Source organism: Cricetulus griseus, assembly GCF_003668045.3.
Source record: "Cricetulus griseus strain 17A/GY chromosome 1 unlocalized genomic scaffold, alternate assembly CriGri-PICRH-1.0 chr1_0, whole genome shotgun sequence".
Taxonomy (NCBI): domain Eukaryota; kingdom Metazoa; phylum Chordata; class Mammalia; order Rodentia; family Cricetidae; genus Cricetulus; species Cricetulus griseus.
Genome location: NW_023276806.1, coordinates 19,226,532 through 19,239,209, shown reverse-complemented (window position 1 = coordinate 19,239,209; position 12,678 = coordinate 19,226,532).

The following is a 12,678-nucleotide window of genomic DNA, read 5'->3' as shown; positions in this document are numbered from 1 at the left end:
ATGGCATGTGCAGATCATTTGCAAATCAACACATAGGTCAATTACTACTCCCTGTAATTTTGTTCATTTGGAATTTTTGACTGTTCATTGTGGAAGGCATGACACAGATTCAAATAATGGTGCTACTTCAATAGCTATATTTATAATACAGACATGCCTTTCTCATCCAGCTGACACAATACTGATCTGAATAACTGGTAGTAGAGAGAACAAATTCAGGGAAAAAGTGGATGTGATATTGTTATTACTATTTTTAAGGGTTTGAGCAGCTTGAGTAATGACCAAGTTCTGAATGTGTCTAAAGATGGCTGTCTCAAGTTAGCAAGTTAGTCATTGAAAAGTATGGGTCCAAGAATATAGTATGATGCACTGTGAATGATGAGGAGTTTGTGAATAAGAAAAGAAAAAATGAAGGAATCAGAGATAAAAATGACAAGAAATATTAGAGGAAGTGTAGAAAGAGGTAGATGGTAGTAGAGCTAACTGCATAATCTCAAAGAACACTGGCCTGATTTTGACATAAGCAACTGGCAGTTATTACTTGGAACAGACAGTAAGGAACCACAAACTACCAATCCCGCTAGAGACTCCCATCATGGCTCACTGTAGGGAAGGATGGATTTCTCTTGAATATTCTATATAAAATTATTTTTCCACCAAGTCACTAGCTAAAGGAAGAAGATGAGCATGGAACAGAGTTTAGTCATAGAAAATAGGTTTCATAACTCACGGTGAAGTTGCATGGGACAGAATTAATGTAAAAAAACAAGCTTTTCATTGTATAATAGAACATGGAAAATCCACCAAAGAGGTAGGTTTTATCTTATACTGCTCAAAACAAAATTCAAAGAAAGGTGGATAGTAAATCCTGGGGAGCAAGGAACATTTATTGAAGTAAGCCCAAGAAACTGGAGTTATTTGCCAATATAAATATCAAATGTTACCCTATTGAAGTCATAAAATCCTATGTTATATAATCACCTAAAGCATCAAATTCCAAAGATATTTTAAGCTTTATCTGCCTTTAGCTAATTTATGAAAACACTAAACTATGGAACAATATGATTAAAAAACTGTGAGGCAGATTTTTATACATTAAAATCTGAAATGTTATAATAATCATATGCAATTACCATTATTTCTTTATGAATAAAGATTATTTTAAACTATTTTTAATTTAATTTATTTGCTTTAGGATCAAAGAATAGACATTTTGACTGTATTGCCATTATACTTTTACCCACTAACAATTTCTAGGACAAATGTAAAAATGTTAATAATTAATATTTGGACTTTGTTTTATGATTATTAGTCCCATATACTCTCAAATTATCCATTTATGTATTATAATGTGTTCAATTCTGTATTTTTAAGCATTTATTTAATTCAGTTATTTTAGGTGTACAGGAAATACAACATATATTTCATGTTTCAAATGTAGGTTGGAAATTATTTTGATGAAGTGCTTCATATCTCTTGGATTTAATCTGTTTTAATGTTTCCAATTAAAATTTTTTCAAGATTAATAGAAAAAAGTTGAATGTGTATCACAAGTATGTGTTTGTATCTCTGATGTTAGTTTTTCATGTCTCCATGGTAACAGTGAAGTGTGTTTGCTATTTGGAGAACATTCTTACTGGCAGGTCTTTTTCTATATTGTCCAATTAATGATTGTCTTAAACTTGTTGTATGTATTGACATAGATGCTAGGTTAAGCCAGGGGCTACAAGTTTTGAGAACTGGGTCCATTTATAGGTGGACTTTTTTGGGATAAGGTGAGTCACTTTGCCACTTCAGTTCTGAACTAAAGAACTTGACTTCCAGATAAATTAGTTTCAGGTATCTGGGGATAGCTAGAGAAATTGGATTGTGCCCAATCCTGATAGAACTGATAATGGAAGTTGTGGTTAATTATTTTAACATTTCATTCCTCAACATGTTCTTCTACTACCCCAGATAAATTTTAGTAATTGAAAATAGTTGCTTAAAGTGCCTTTTTGGTAAACACAGAGGTTTAAGTTAATTGTCAAGCTGAACTTTTTATATAATAAGCAATGGGCATAGAAGATCTTGACTCCTCATGCACCAAGTATCTCTGTGTTGTGAGGATTCAAACTGAATGATGAGGATTTGACTTCTTAGGCACATGCTGTTAAATTCTGCCTTTATGCAATATGTAAATATACCTAGATATTCCACAATTTACAGCTCCATTATAATGATTATTAGCATCATCCTTTTTCATAATCACCTTATTTATTTAGAAATATGCATTTTTAATGAATTTTCATGACAAAATACCCAGGTTGACTTATGCTGACTCTTTGAAAACCTAACTCCTATTTACTCAGAAGCTTAAGGGAGATTAACATCTGTTCAAAAAGATAGTTTTAAACAGTCATGACAACTAGATGTTAAGGATACAAACTAATGCAAGCAGGAAAAGTTAATGACACAACACAAAATAAATAGCAAGGGTGACTAAAATAAATAGATTCTTCTTATAAAAGTATTTCTGATAAGCTTAAATGGATTTGATACCTTAATATAGAAAACAATATTTTAAGAGAAATTGTAGGGGAGCTGCCTTCTTAGGGATGTGCCTGACCACGCCTGTGAGGGCATGGTTAGTGTGATGTAGAGTGAGAGTTTCAGGTGGCTGGGTTTTGCTTTCAGTTTCACTTTTTGGCTTGCTGTACAGACTGCTGCAGCGCTGGCTGGCTAGGTCGCTCTGTAAGTAAGGCTTTTCCCCATTAAGTACCCTTATATTTCTACTTGGCTCCTTATTGGTAATTTCCCACTTTATCATTTCTACTTGATTCCATATTGGTAATTTCCCACTTTAAGAAATTAATTCATTAAATCTTTTTTACTTGCAAATATTGATGAATGTTGTTATTCTAAATTTCATACTTCATTAAGTCAGAAATTACGTACATTAACTTCAGAAACTATAATAATTGTAAAAAGTCTTGAATATTCTGTTTGTAGAGGTGCATTTTTTTTATCATGATCATCAGCAACCTTATTTCCCAGTCTTCCCTTAAAAGGAAACTGGACAATCCTGAATCACCTTCCCCATGCTTTATACTGGAGCTAGACCCCTAAGATTGGTGACTTTATCAGAATAATATGGAACAGTTATTATCTCAAGATAATTGAGACTAAAATAATAATTTCACATATTTTATCTTTATCATTTAAGTGTGTGTGTGTGTGAAAAATATCCATAATTTTCCCATGTATATATTACTTTGCAAAGTATAGTTGTTCATGAAAATTATTCAGTTTGCATTGAAAAATATCCATACTGACTTATCAAAAAGCAGTGATCTAAGTCAAAGTGCAGCTAAAAGCTACATAGGTCAGAGACATGAGGCCTCTTGACATGCAGTATCTTCAGGGTATCATGGATTTATGAGGGATCAGAGTTAAAACAAAATCACTCCCCAAAATCACATGTGATGAAACAAAGAGCAAGTACTAAAAGTCTTGTCCAGTCTGCCAATCTGAAGACTTCTGAGAAACTAATTTTATAGTCCATTAGTCACAACTTATGAATTAGTGTAAATCCTGACCTGGGGCCATCATTCCTTTTAAACAGAATGGAAAAGAAAATGTAATGGTTGGAATTTTTGCCTAACAGAGAATTTTTTTTTACCCTTAGGGACTTGCTATTAATGAGGCTATAATATTCCAGTTGCCCTCTTATTGCTGTACTCTGCATATTTTAAGTCATTGGTAATTTGAACAAGAGCTTTTCTATTTCTTTGTTAATTGATCTGAGACAGTTCCTTGATTCCGATGGCTGGCAGCATGTAAGCAGAATGCATAGGTAGCATGCAAGAAATAGCACATCACAAATGTGATAGACACACTTGCTCTGCCATCACTCAGCCTCCTTCACATGTGCCATGCATACCTGATACTGCAAAGGGCCTGTGGTTCCCTTCTCAGTCAGATGAACCAGAAGTAAGCTTCTAATTGCCATCTTAGAGTGTACCATCAAGTGCTAGACTAGGGCTCTGTCTACTATTACTTGCTCTTCAAACTGCCTGCCTGGATTTTTGGACACACACTGTTAAAGGCATCTTTCCTAGTCAAGGTTCCCTTCAGTGTGCATGAGTGTCACCTTGTAAACAGTAACATAAGGTCAGCAGTACCACTTGGGCATGGGCAGGGCTGCATAACAAGGGTTTAAGAAGGAGGGAGGCCCGCATGCAGCTCTCTTTTGCCTGGCTGAGTTGACTGGGAAGCATATCTGGGTCTGTCCTGCTCAGGTGCAAACCTGGTCACTGGCTCTCTTGCATGAGTACTTTTACCCAATAAACTACTGGTTATCAACATACTTCTGACTCTACTTTGTAATCATCTATAGGGAGGCATGCTAATTTTCTGTCATGGAAGGTACAAGTCAGACAATTTTCTAGAGTTTGAGAATTTGGGAATCTCCAGACATCCTTAGCACTACTCCATATTTTTTTTTCCCAGGAACCACTTGGCAGTAAAAGCTATAATGCCTACAAGCAGCCTCTCCATATGATTTTCAGCAACTGTAGCTTACCTGATCAAATATTCTTGCTGTAGTCACAAGAATTCTCTTAGTGAGGCAAGAAGTTCATATAGTTGTTCACTGTTACTTCTTAATAGTTAAGTACTAGAGAACTTCTATACCTCATTTTAAACAATACTTCATCTATATATTCAGATATGTGTCTATCTTAAGCTACTGACACTTAGAAAATTAGCAAAGGGTACATTATATAGAGTAACTATTTTCATGACTACTACTCAGATGCATACAGCAACTCTGTAGATCTGCTATATCTAGAAAATTAGTGGAGTCTTCAGCCATATTACTCAACCCTTTTGGTACTTTTATACTAAATGTCATGTACCTAAAATGCACTTATCAGCTTCTGAAGTAAGAGTCTGTGTGGAGCAGGGAATTTGATTATCAGCAATACACTCATTGCTATGTAATTTACCATAAAGGGCCAGGAAGGAAAGTCAGATAAGTTTAGGAATTGTGTTTAGGAAACCGGTATTACTTCTTATATAATGTCTCAAGAATGACATGAATCAGGGAGGGTTGGAAAACTTAGCAGTGGGAATGTAGGACCATCATTTCCCAATAATGGGACAAGGATGGCCAAGCAAGCTTTTCCTAATTTGAAATATGACTCTGTCTACAGAACTATGGGTTGCCTTGGATTGGTAGAATCCTCAGAAACATTAGGAACAGAAATTAAAATTTCCCATATAGTTACAGGCAAAACACTAGACAATTATGTTTTTTCTCAGATATATTTATGTTTTTTCCTTTGAGAATTTAGGACTCTCCCAATGGTCTTATTATTCTCAGGTAGAAAAGATAACATGTGATTTCCCGAACTTTTCTATTTCTTGGAGATTTTCTTCCAATGACTAGGAATATATTTAAATTTTTATTTATTTATTTATTTATTTATTTATTTATTTTTGCTTACTTGTTTGTCTATGAAATAAACACATATACCAGGCTGTCATTATGGAGGTAAAAGAACAACATGTGGGAGTCGATCTTTACGGGTACTGGGTTCAAACTCAGGTGATAACTCGGGCTTTGTGGCAAGTGCTTTTTACTCACTGTGACATCTCACTGTGTCTAACCACAATTCTTCAAGTGTAATTTTCAAATGTAGTATGGTATTCAATGAATCATTAGTAAAGAAATAATTGAAACAGGAACAATAAAGTTTGTAGACATGGGGACTCTGAATATAAGTAAACATTTTATTCAGGCATATTGAGGGCTGGAAATTACTATTTAAATAATCTTCTTTATTTCTCATTTGAACTGGCTTGTTTGTAAAATATATAAGCTGTAGGTAAACAGTCTAGTTTTAATCAGCATTCCCCTTAATAACAAAATGTATCACCATACTAGAGAGTCTGTTTTGAAACTATTGAATCAAAGAACTCTGAAACAGCCATGAAGTCCAAATTATTTATAATAAACAGCATGCTGTGTAAAAAATTGTGCTTCTCAAAGTTTTCCCCAGTAACAACAGCATTTATCATTTATGCACATATACTTATATTCATGGCCTCTATGTTCAAGACTGATGAAAAGTACTGGGAGTGCAATTGCACTGGGAGAAAAAATTTGCCATTTTCTGTATAGCATGATAATATCAAGAGGGATATTATTGTGATTGCATGTTCACAAAGTGTAGATAACTTCATAGGGGATTTCAATCCCAGTATGCCCACAAAAATAATTCATCACTTTTCTTCTTAAAGCATAGTTATAACTACTCATCATTTGAAATTAAATATAACAGTATTTATCTATACTTTTAAGTCAAATCATTATAATACCTTAATTCATTTATTGTAAAACATTGTATTCCACTAAGTTATTGAATAAATTTAAGCTTATAAAACTTCTTACTAATTTAAACATGTGTGGCTTTATCCACTTTGTTACATTTTTTTTAATAAAGGTCCCTAACATGCTCTATTTGTACTAATTATGTTTGTCTATATAATTTTCTAATTTTTTCTCCTCCTATGCCTGTCTTCTGTCTGTTTCTGTGTTTCTCTCTTTCTCTTTCTCGTGTGTGTATGTGCACATATGTAACCTTGTGTCTGTAAGAATGGCAAGAAAACTCAGGGAATTAAGTTCTCTCCTTTTGCCATATGGAATAAAGGGATTGCATTTTGCTCATTAGTCCTGGAAGCAGTTACATATTCATACTGAGTCATTTTACTAGTCAATCTGCAACAATTTAATGCATGGATATATATATATATATATATATATATATATATATATATATATTCACACATGTATTGCATATTTACACACACACATGTACACATGAGCACACACATACACATATATGCTTGCTAAATTTTCACATATTCTCTTGATAATTCTCTTAGTATATTTTCTGTCTGAAAGATTTCTGATGGCAGGTTCACCATTGTCTTGATTACTAGAAACTATTCAAATATGGTGTAGGATATGGAAGGTACATAAAATGGAAAATGGTTTGTCTTCAGTTTATCTCTTTTATTTCATAAGCAGTCTCATTCTCCATATTTTGCCCAAGGGCCATTGTTCATTGTAATATTCATGGACTCCAGATGTCAGTTTGGGTGCGTTTTGATGCTATAATCTCTGCTAAGAGGCATTTCTTGTGCTAGTGATTTTACTTTCTCCATTATTTCTCTGCACATTTGTATTCACTGTTCACAACTGTCTGTCCCTGTGAACTGTTTCCTCCCTACCACAATCAACATGGCTGCAACTCAACTGTAGAAGAACAATCCATGTAATCATGCACTTAATATCACTATTGTCATCTGACTTATTAGAATGCAACAAGTTATGCCTTCATGTTCCTGAACAGCTTCTGAGAAGTTCTAGAGTGAGGACTCTCTAGTATCCTTAAAGCTTAATATTGGCCATAGCTTTTTTATAGTGCATAGTAAACCTTTATTTTACTAGACCAGTAACCAACTTTCCTAAAGTCAAGATATAAAAACTAGAAAAAAATAATCAAATAGTTCAATTAAAAATGAGGACATATCTAAAGAGATATATTTCAATAGAGAAAACTCAAATTACTGAAAAACTCTTAGAGTAATGTTCAACATTCTTTATCGTCAGAGAAATCCAAATCAAAACTACTTCAAGATTTCATCTTGCACGAGTTGGAATGACTAAGATCAATGACACAAGGGACAGTTCATGCTGGAGAGGATATGGAGCAAGGGAAACACCTCTCCATTGCTGGTAGGAAAGCAAACATATACAACCAGTATGGAAATCAATATAACAATTGCACATAAAGATGAGAATTGATCTATCTCAAGATCCAGCTATACCAATATTGGGTATGTGCCTGAAGGATGCTTTTCTCCTCCAAAAGAACACATGCTGAAATATGTTCATTGCTGCACTATTCACAATAGTTAGACATCAGAAACAATCTAGATTTTCCTCAAAAGAAGAAAAGATAAAGAAAATGAGTTATATTTGGACAATGAAATATTACAGCTATTAAAAAATGACATAATGAAACTTGCAGGAAAATGGATGGAAATACAAAAAGAAACAAACAAAAACAAACATCCAGAGTAAGGTAACCAAGATACAGCAGATAAATGTCAGTAATTGCTTATATATGAATATTAGATATTAAGTAAATGATAACCAAGCTTCTGCAGACCAAAAAAGACTAAGTATAGAGGAAAGCACTAGGGGAGACACATGGATCTTCCTGAGAGGGAGGAATAAAAAATTGGAGTGGACTGTGGGAGAGGGGACCTGAACAGAAAAATCAGGTGTGGAGTGAGAAAGGATGTCAGGAGAGATGGAACTGAGGGATATTTGAGAGATGATATGGAAACGCATTTCACTGAAAACTTTGAAAAATACATTAATACAATCATAATGAAGTCTTCAAATAATGGGGAAGATGAAATCTCATTTTCCCATCTATTATCACCAAACAAAACTTCTAGTATTGCATAGAACTTGATTAAATTCAATTGAGTTGTTGACTAAAGGGGTCACATGATAATCCCCAAACAAACCAGTTTCTTGCTAAGACATTAGGTTGTTCTTCACAAACTGACAGCAAGGACCTATTGCTGAAGACAACAACCACACAACTCATTGAACATGGAGAAGTGGTGATGGACCTATGTAGAACTTATGTTCTAGTTCTTTGATGTGGGAAAGTATTCTGCAGGCTACCACAACAGAAATGTAAGCACAATTCCAGTTACAAAATCTTTGATCTACAATGCTGTCATGTTTGAAAATATGTTAGGGAAATGGAGGAAGAATTCTTGTGGGTGTATGCAAAAATATTTGCTTTGACTTAAGATCCATACCTGACACAACTTGGGTGACCAAGAACCAGAGACTAAATAGCCCTGAGTCAGAGGGACAAAACATTACAGATCTTAAAAATAGTGATAAAATTATTCCTTATGATACTCTGCTGTACTCATAGATCATTGCTTTATTCAGACATCATCAGAAAAGCTTTCTTCTACAGCAGATAGCATAGACCCCTAGCAAGAACTAACTCAAAGGGAGAGAGATAGATGGAGAGAGAGACAGAGACAGAGAGAGACAGAGACAGAGAGAAACTTTTAAACACTTAATTCTAAATTTGATGTTTCTATCAAAACCCTTCCTTCATAACTCAAGGAACTCCATAGAGGAGAAGGTGGAGGCAGAAAGACTGTAAAAGCCAGAGGGGATGGAACACACCAGTAAAACAAGGCCCTCTAAATCAACTGAGCAAAGCTTATTAGAACTCACAGAGACTGAAGCAGCAAGCACAGGGCCTTCACTGGTCTGTACCAGGCCCTCTCTGTGTATATTATGGCTTTCAGTTTAATGTTTTTGGTGAGACTTCTGTGTGTGTCATAGTAGGTCTCTGATACTTGACCTTCTCTTGGGCTCTTTTTCTTCTGTTGGTTTGCCTTGTCAAACCTCAATGCAATGTTTTGGTTTTTTTTATGTTTTATTTGGGGTTTCTATTGCTGGGAAGAGACACCATAACCATGGCAGCTCCATAAAGAAAAACACTCAATTGGGTGGCTTACAGTTCAGCGATTTAATCTATATTATCATATTGGGACATGGCAGTCTGCAGGGAGACATTGTGCTGGGGAAGGAGATGAAAGTCCTATATTGTGCAGGATATTGGCTACGGCTTGAGCATGTATGAGAGCTCAAGACACAGAGTGACAAACTTCTTCCAACAAGGCCATACCTACTCCAACATACCTAATGGTGTCATTCTCTTTGGATGGCATTTTCTTTCTAACTACCACATCTTATTATATTTTATATTGTTGTATCTTAGCAGCCTCTTCTATTCCAATGAGAGGCAGAAACAGACTGGATGCAGACGGGAGGAGACGTGTTGGGGGAATGGAGAAGAATCGAAGTAGAACAAACTAATCTAGACATATTATATGAGAAAATAATATATTTTAAATAGTAATGGAAACACATTAATTAATCAATGTCAGTCTTCAAATTGAGCACCAAAACAACCATGAATTCAAAGCTTCAGAAGGGAGATTATAAACACTCAGCCTTCTGCTAAATATCAATTGTGACAGATAAGGAAATTGGCATGAGTAGATTTAATTCACTTAAAAAACTCTATGACATTAAAAAAATATACATAAACCACAAAGAATTCCGATTTCTAACTATCCTACTTTACCCCAGCAATCTCTTGGAAATACACAATATATACATTTACTTCCATAGATTACTCAAGGAAAATTAATGGTCTACCCTTGGATTTATCTTCTTTTATAAGATTTATTTGACTTACATTAAGGACACCTAAACCTTTGTCACAGAAAGAAAGATGACATTGGGTTAACCTCCAAAAACTAACAGTAAAACGAATGAATATAAAAGAGTGCATGTATTTTGAAACATGGTCTTATTCATTAAGGTAAAGAGGACACATTAAGTAGTTCTGTAGAAGATATATTCAGCCATCAAGTATACTTTTATGTGTCCTTAAACATTCATCTTACAAAAATGAAAGGAAACTTCTAATCAAAAAAGATCCATCTGAAGTCAGGCCCAGTAGGAAGTGGTGTGTGCTTTGACTGAAGAAATGTCAGGGTACCAGGCAGCTTACATCCCAACTCCTGCCCACACACAACAGGAATGAACTTTCAGTTTGATTTCAAACATGATTTATTTCTTTTGCAAAATATTTTCTTCGTGTAAGCTTAAGTAATATAAATTTCATAACTCCAAGGACTTTAAGGAGATAAGCAAATGATAAGTTTTTTTTCTTTTTTTAAATGTAAAACTTATAAGGGACAAATAAAAGAAAATTGAAAGACTTGATCACATCCTTGTAAATGTCTTTCTGTTTTTCATGTGAACTCAGAAGTGTGGATATCAAGATGGAATACATTTTAATGCAAAAGTTTAGCATTTTTCAAAGACACCAGATATAGTCACCAGGCATCTCTGTGGTATCAAACAATGACGCTACATATTAGTTCATTAAGTAAAGGCAGACAGGCAGGGTCTGGGGTACTATTACAAAAGCAAAGCCCTTGTCCTTAATAAGGAGCCACCCTGCTACTATTTAAACCAGAGCTTTACTACACAGGTTTAAGTAATTTCTTTGACCCCAAAAGGCACCATGATGTTGGGGACCATACTTCCATGCTGAAGTCACCTTACCATTAAAATATTCCCATCTCTTTGCTGTATCTATGAAATGACGAATCCTTGAAGGTTGTGGTTTGTTTGTCTATTTCAAATCATGAATTTGAAATAGAGTGACTGTGTTATATGGAAAGAGTTGGATAGAGGAAAGGGAAAGGGAAAATGAGGTAATTATAATTACAAAATTTTAATAAAAACAAAAACAAGGAAATTTAAATTTATGTCTTTCAGGAGTCTTTGAAAAAATTATTCCAGTAGTATACTAAAATATTTGTCATAATTGCTTCACCTGGTTTGCAGTCAGGTCTCCACTTATTTTTTTATAACTTTAATTATGGTATTTTATATGTTTATGGTGATTGCCTATGTGTGCCTGTGGGGGGGTGTGCTTTATCAGAGTGTGAACATGCAAGTAGATGTTGACTCCAGGAAAATATTAGACATTTTCCACATGCAGCATTAGTTGCCAAGAATTAAAGGCAGATCATACAAATGAGCAGGCACAAATGAGAAGATACGTTGTTGGTGACTGTAGGTAGAAGTTATATGGTGGGTACACGTGAGGTGGAGAAATATCCTTTATTTCTCAGGCAGGACAGTGTGCTAGATCCACATTCTAATTCAGTTCAGGGAATCTCATGAGAGGAGAGAATGAGCCTATCACCTTCTTTTTCCTCTGTAGTACATTCAGTCATATCGCCTTTAACCCCTCTCTGCTAAGTTTACAACTTGATATTAATGCAATCCCTTCTCTCATATGTAGAGAGCATAATGAAAGAAAGTCCAAGAGTGAAGACACTTTTAGAGATTTAAGACAGAAATCCTGATCAACAAACCATGCCTTTCCTCCAGGGTGACCTGCAATTGAGGAAGAAACACATCTTGAGAATTTCCTGGTAGAGTCAGATTTTCCCAGAAGAGCTACCACATCTTCATTCTACCAGCTCCATGGTAGATTACTCCTTGGTGGGTGACCTAGGGTGGGGATGTTGAGCTGGATAGGGATTTCTTTAGTCTGATAAAGGATTTTCATCTGCTGTTTTTGTTCCTTTGTTTGCCACTGGATGCCAAGACAGTATGCTTCATTTTCTTAAGTTAAATATTACAGACTTGACTTCTGATAAACTGGTTGGTATTTTAAGCCTTTCTACAATTAGTGTTCATTGCAATTTATTCCTTCTGTAACAACTTATATAATGTGGGGAAAGTTTTGTGATATGACTTTAACCAAGATGACATAAAAGAGGCTTAAGATAAATCCACTTTCTCATAATGACATCTGGCTTAGAAGATGTGGACAGCATCATCCCATTTGAAGACGGTCCATGATTTTATCAATGTAATCAACCTTTGAAAAATTTGAAATATATTTCTTGGTGAAATGAAATTAGACACTATTTCCTAATTTGTTAGACAGCCTCTGTCCTGCCTTCTTAAAACTCAGAGTGACATTG